Raw genomic sequence first — 7,046 nt, 5'->3', positions numbered from 1 at the left:
TGAAATCGCACAGCTTTGACCGAATCTATTTTTGCTTCCCATCTTGTGTCACTTAATGGCTTCAGCGTTATGTCCACAAATTCTTTTAAAATATCCCATCTCTTTACAGACGATGAGAATAATGTGTACAATCTTTGAACTGTTCCAAAGAATGTCAGGCACTCTTTATTGGAGGAGGCTGCATCACATAGCAAGAGGTTCAGACTGTGTCTACTCTGGGTTTTTTAACTGTATTAGAGCCTGGACACCCTTGTGCACTCCTCTCATATTTCATTCTGCGTGCACCATGTCAAATAGCTTGTAGTTTCTTTGGATGCTACCCTTTTCAAATGGTCTGCCATGGTCATGTCATATCTGGCTAGGAGCTCTAGAACACCAAGAAAGTTTCCATTTCTTGGACTTCCCAAATTGGCATCTTTTCCTCTAAGAGGAAGATTTCGCTCAGCTAGGAAAAATATACTATCCAGAATTCGTGTAAGCACACCTCTCCAATGGGCCTTCTCACATTCTATGAGCCTTTGAAGGTCACTATCAATAGTCCTCCCTGAGCTGAGGCGGGACGCTAGCTCCTTCCACCTTAAGTAGGCATCTATGTGACTTGTACTGGTTTCATGTGACTGTAATGTTTTTGACGGACATTGCCAGTTGCCGTACCCTCTGACTAGGCTCCCCATTATTCAACACTCGAGAGTAATAGACTTTTGAGAAGAACCTTTTATTTTTACTTGACCTTGGGTATGGTCCATTTGGACAATCCTGCGGGCCATTCTCCACCATAACTTGCCTAATTGAGTCCCCTATTTGGTGTGGTGCTGGCCAGTTAGCTGGGTCTTCTGGCAACAGTCCCTTCCTAGCAGCTCCTGCCTGCTCCAACTCCACCTCTTCTTCCAACTGGACTTCCTCATCCTCACCACTCTCTGATGTACTGTTTTCCAAAAGGGCAAAGTTAAAGGACAGAACTGTTACCAACCATGTATTAGGTCTACTCTTTCCACAAATTAGAGAACAATACGGACATGTGACCTACCTGATGTCATCATCCTGTGCCTCCTCTCTCCCTGTTTGGTCCTCCATGGCCATCTCTGCCTCTGTCTCTGTCTCTATGTCCTCCTGGCTCTGGTCTTGTGCACTAACCCATACATAAAAAGATCTTAATGACTTGCTATGCATATTGAATATGAAGTATCCAGTAAGCTGAGTTTGTGTGAGACTCTCTACACTTACACCTCATAGTACACCTATCTGTTGCTTTTTGTAGGCAATGCAGGGACTGAGAGTGTTGTGTCAAGTTAACATAACGTGTATGTGTCCTAACAGATGTCATACTGTGTCTGTCAGTTAACTGACGTAATGTTACTGTCAGAACGCAACAAACTTCCTACACCACAATACCGACATGTGACCTACCTGATGTCATCATCCTGTGCCTCCTCTCTCCCTGTTTGGTCCTCCATGGCCATCTCTGTCTCTGTCTCGTCCTGGCTCTGGTCTTGTGCACTAACCATTACATTTTAAAAAATCTTAATGACTTGCTATGCATATTCAATATGAAGTATCCATAAACAGTGTCTGATGAAGTCAGTGAGCTGGTAGAAAACAACAAACTCCCTACACATACACCTCATATTACACCTACCTGCTGCTTTCCCTTTCACTGCCTGATCCTGTGCCAGGGTCTCCATTTTCACACCTGCATGACATTAATAATATTTCATTGAAATATTATTTCATGGGTCTACTACTGTAAAGTCCACATTCCACATTTGATCCCTATTGCACTGTGCATGCAAGCACATTAACCCTCCAAATGACTGGAATTGATAAATGCATGTATCCACCACAAAATTATTTATAAAGTGCTTTGTATATTATAATATTTTATGAATTATTTTATTCATAATTGTATGAATTATTATTATTTTACTGCATTGATAATATAGTCAAGATATAGCTCGTCTCTGTATTCATAATGTTATGCCATTCCATTCCCACACTCCGAGACCAAATTGTAGGTGTTCCCTTTTGCAACAGCAGATGTCGCCAAGGTAATGTGTTTCTGGCCTTAAATTCAGAGTCAAGGCTAAAGGCAGGAATTTGGAAACGGAGAAAGTCAGCTATCGTGACGTGAACTCCAACAAAGTCATAACATTTAGTATAGTAGTAGTACATTTAGTATATGCCTCGATGGAAATCAGAAGTTGGCTACAGTCAGCTTGTTAACAATTGTCAACTGAGCACAATTCAACTCATTCTGTATGCATTTATTATCACCCAGTGAGCAGACGCAACGTCTTCTGATTGGCTGAGCAGGTGTCCTTTATTCCCCGGTAGCAGGACACCTATGATGTCATGCGGGCGTCCAAGTTGCTTCTTCTCTAACTTTCTGGCGAAGTGCCGTTACTAGTTCTATCGCATCTGGTTGTCTAGTCAAGACCGCGTCGTTAGTTCTATCGAATCTGGTTGTCTAGTCAAGACCCCGTTACTAATTCTATCGCATCTGGTTGTCAAGTCAAAAACCCAGTCGTCAATTCTATCGCATTTGGTTGTCATATCACCAACATTCTGCGCGCGTCCTTACATGCCTCCGATAGAGGCGCGTCTCACTAGATTAGGAAGTGGTGCCCATGGCAACGTACCAAGCGCAGTGGTGAATCTACTTTCTCACGAAGCCTTAGATCAACATATTAATAAATTAATACTTAAATGCTGTTAACCGGGTGATAAGCGGAATAGCGGCCTTCGAGGTGTCCCGATATCAAGGGAAAACGGACTTGGTGCGCCGTCGGGCTGTTTAGAACGCTCTGCCTCGTCCATTATTTCCCTTGATATCGGGACACCTCGTTGTCCGCTATTCCATACTTAACCCATGGTACTGAAAACAGGTTTCGTGTATTTTTTCATTGTCTTGGCTGCTTTCACCGAATACATTTTTTGTCAGGACCAAGGGCAAGGGATTGACAAACTGAGCTGATGGCAAACAGATGTTAGCGCCTTGTTGTGAGGGAGGAGGACCACTGACACTGACGTTTGAAAATGCAACATGAAATAGAATAAACCTAAACCCACTATTTATTCTTCTTTGGAGCATTTATTCCCGATGCGTTCTGGATCTTCTATCTATTCCAAATGGAACCGCTGCGTTGTGTGAAGTGACAGAGATTGTCGCACACGCACTAGCAGAGCACCGGGTAGCTCGACTTGAGTCTGGAATTAGCCACTTATCAGGGAACTGTGAATACGCGGAGATAATTCGCCGTCCTATCGACGGCAAGGTGTGTTTCAGTTCCATAATTGCACATTTAATTCGACAGATGACTTCACCATCCTTGAACGAGTTTCTATGTCTAAATCGCAAGACTATTTCAGCTACCAACCAGTGAAGGTCTTATTTAGGCGTGGAACGCTAGCATACTGACGTTCCGTTCGTAACATATCTCATTCCTGAAAACGGGATAACAGACTAGAAATGTGCATTTAATGGCCAGTTTGAACTCGTTAGTCTACCTGCTTTTGTCCTGCATCCACACCAACAAATTCTGGCGCATCCCTTTACATTCGTCTTCCCTTCTTTTCTTTCTTTTTCTACCCTGTGCACCTGACAGCTTCCTAGCCTTCTCCATTTTTTTCTCACAATGACAGATAGTAGAGTAGTGTACAGACAGTACCAGGCGTTTAGGGCCGTTTACAGTAGGAAAACTTCGCCTCCAACACCGACCGTGGAGCAACAAGAGACTGTTCCTGCCAGCTGGCTTTGGGCTCTAATTCGGAAATGCATGCATGCATGCAAATGCAGAATTGCCACTAACCCAAACTTTCTTTGCCGGAGGCTCTGTCATTGTTTTGTACGCAATCTTACTGTGCACTTTGATTTTGATACTCTTTGCTACATTTCACATGTATCTTGGTGGGTGGGAGCCGAGGTTAGAGTCCCTGTCGCCATAGTGACAGACTGGCCGCACAAAGCGCTGCGCAGAGAGAGATCGCATGCTGCTTTCACTCAATCGTTTCGGTAACCTAGGCTAGCTGTCCGGTCGCGCCACGCCAGCCCCCCCCACCCTCGTGCTGGTCGACTGTTGTGTATACCAGGTTACCAGTGATTATTACGCAGTTTGTCAAACAACCATTGAAATATTTGTATCTTCTTGAACCTCATAGTAGGCTTTCTCCCTCTTTCGCCCTCTCTCTTTGGCGCCCCCCCTGGTGCACCGCCCCCCTGCAAGGCATATCTCGCATATATAGTTTTTGGGCCCACTCCGCTATCTGCACCAGTATCGTCTACCTCTTTGAGTGCCACCTTTTTGGATGTGAACCCAAAGGGTGTGAGTGATGTGCTCTGGTTTAGCTTTCGCTTAGCCATTATTAGTGCGACTTCCGACGACTTCTTCTCAATGTCTCAACTGGCTACTTTGTGCATGCTCACAGGTCTGGTTCCGCTTCACGTAGGCTGTTTTGTGTATAAATGTTTTGAAGAATTATGAATACTGTACATGGTGAGCTTGAACACATTTAACTGACCATTAGTGAAAAAAAATAATACATTTGACATTTTTTAAATTTATTTTTTGCATAATTTGAGATCCCCCTCAAATTTAGCTTTTGAGGCTTTCATGGGGGTTCGTGGGTCATTCGGATTTCGCACCCTGTGTGTGTGTGTGTGTATTTTATAAAGAATGTGAGTTTTGTAGAAAGACACTTTCAGCCTGTGCGTGTGTGTGTCCGTGCGTGTGTGATTGCATGCTTGGCTTGCATGTGTGTGTGCGTGCGTTAATGAGTGTTAGGTTCTCAGGTAGAAACCCACACTCAGCAGAGTAGTGGCATGCAGTGTACCACGCACGCAGGCACGCACGCACACACACACACACACAAACACAGAGCTCTCCCCACTCTCAGCAGTGTATTGGCGTTCAGTGTAGAGGGTGAGTAAGAAAGATAATAGCCAATCAGATTATTTATGCCACCTTAATGAGGACGACGTATGCAGAAAAAAAGGTGCTTTTATGACCTCATCTTCGTTACCACGACGATTGCATCCCATTGTCGCCATGGAGACTGCTGAGAGGATGGAAAAAGGAAAAGGAGTTATTGCTTTGGCAGACAGAAACGTTTTTATGTTGGTTGAAGACAAAAAACAAAGGGATTGAAAGTGCTGTCCCTGATTAAAATAATATTGTGTGCGTGCATATGCGTGTGTGTGTGTGCGTGCATATGCGTGCGTGTGCGTGTGTTTTGTGTGTGTGTGTTTGTGTGTGCGTGTGCGTGTAAAATCATACAAAGTGGTAAATGGCTGGATTTAATTACAGCTGGTTGGAGATAGCACTGCTCGTGTGTGTGTATGTGTGTTTCAGCAGTGTGTGTATGTAGTTTGTGCAGAAATGTGTGTGTGTGTGCGTGTGTGTGTGTATGTTCCTTTTATATGGCTGTGTGAGACAAGTGCAGTGCATTACAGTAAATAATCGCAGGACACCATCTTGTTGCGTGCATGCGTGTGTGTGTGTGTGTGTGTGTGTGTGTGTGTGTGTGTGTGTGTGTGTGTGTGTGTGTGTGTGTGTGTGTGTGTGTGTGTGTGTGTGAATAATTGTACGCCACCATCTTAGCCTCCTGCTGAGAGGCAAGGGCGATAAAACAACTGCACCATTGGGCAGATTTAAATTGTGTTAAATTTGGGAGATTCATCAGTTTTCATTTCTCACACAGCAGATATGAGGAGGTGGGGGCGTTTCGTCAAGCAATGCTGAGCACAGGGGTTTCTCTCTCTCTCTCTCTCTCTCTCTCTCTCTCTCTCTCTCTCTCTCTCTCTCTCTCTCTCTCTCTCTCTCTCTCTCTCAACCTGCTGTTAATCTAAAATAGTGTTTCTCAATGGGGGCTCTATGGCCCCTCAGGGGGTATTTGGGAGTCCTAGGGGGGCGTTGAGGAAGAAACAGCAGACAGGGGCTCTTTTTACTACTAAGTGGGTGTTTGGCATTTTGTTATGTTGAGGTCAAGGGGGTGTTGGGAGGCTTATGATCACATGAGGTCCAGAGGGCGTTGGTTCAAAAAAGGTTGAGAACCACTGAGCCAGAAGATACTCAGTAACTTACAGCTGAAGCCCTCAGCCAGAGCAAGTAATTGGAGTGAATTAGGCAGAGCCATGGAAATCAGACTTTTGACAAAGCGGGGTACAGGGAATCGGTTGGTGACATGATTTATTTAGATTAAAATAACTTTAGGGAGCAGCTTTTCTGTTCGCTAGACATAGAGCCAATAAATAACAAGCAAATTTGAAGTAGAAATGAATTGCGTTTACATTTACCGTACTTTCTGTGGTCCACGCCTACTTCCTGGAACTATGTCAATAGCGATCTACGTATGTGTCAAAGGGTCCATGAGCCACCATTGTTGTGTAAAAATGGAACATTGAGGTCAATGGGATTAGCCTAACTCTTACTTTCATGGCTATGGAATTAAGTACAGGTCCGCCTAGAGTCAATGACAAGCTGCTACTGTCAGAAAAACACATTAGCCTGGGAAATCTCATACTGCTTTGCACAATAGTTCAGACCTCAAAGACGGCATGGATTCCCCACTAAAAGCAGGAGCCTCAGCTAGAGAACCAATCAGAGATTGCAGAGGGGTGAAAAGACGATGACACATACTACCTCAAAATGGAAGCTTGCAGTTTGTTTGAATAGATACAACTGACATGATGGACTATGGGCTACGTGTATGTCAAATGATAATAACGCCTAGGCATAGGCATATAGGCAATGATAAACCACACCTTTCCTTCAACAAATTGCATAGGTAGTGTCCAGGCTAAAGTTAGGGAGAAGTTTAATGAAATTTGACAGGTCTAAATTAACACCTGGACTCTATTCCCTGCTGGTCTGTTATTCGTCTACTTTCTGCACGTTAAGACAGGCATGCCTACCTACCCATCTGGTTGTCATTCTTCTCTCAGCCATCATTCAACGGATTCATAAGTGCAATGACAGCTGGCACGCCCTTCAATTATCAACACTGCATTTATTCCCCGCTCATCTGCTCCAAGTCAGAAACTTGCTTTCTCG

At 44.2% G+C, this 7,046-nt stretch overlaps 1 long non-coding RNA gene across 1 annotated transcript; it reads right to left on the bottom strand.

Annotated features, from left to right (window-relative positions):
* Positions 1-745: 745 nt before the first annotated feature.
* On the bottom strand, positions 746-1,693 carry LOC134434802 (uncharacterized). The gene is made up of 3 exons (XR_010031936.1): positions 1,637-1,693; positions 1,028-1,129; positions 746-925 (listed from the first exon to the last, which is right to left on the bottom strand). It is a non-coding gene; the product is annotated as an uncharacterized LOC134434802 (long non-coding RNA).
* Positions 1,694-7,046: the final 5,353 nt, after the last annotated feature.

The sequence above is a fragment of the Engraulis encrasicolus genome, chromosome 19, assembly GCF_034702125.1.
Source record: "Engraulis encrasicolus isolate BLACKSEA-1 chromosome 19, IST_EnEncr_1.0, whole genome shotgun sequence".
Classification (NCBI taxonomy): Eukaryota; Metazoa; Chordata; class Actinopteri; order Clupeiformes; family Engraulidae; genus Engraulis; species Engraulis encrasicolus.
Note: the sequence above shows the minus strand (reverse complement) of the source record. Positions and strands in the feature narration are given on the sequence as shown.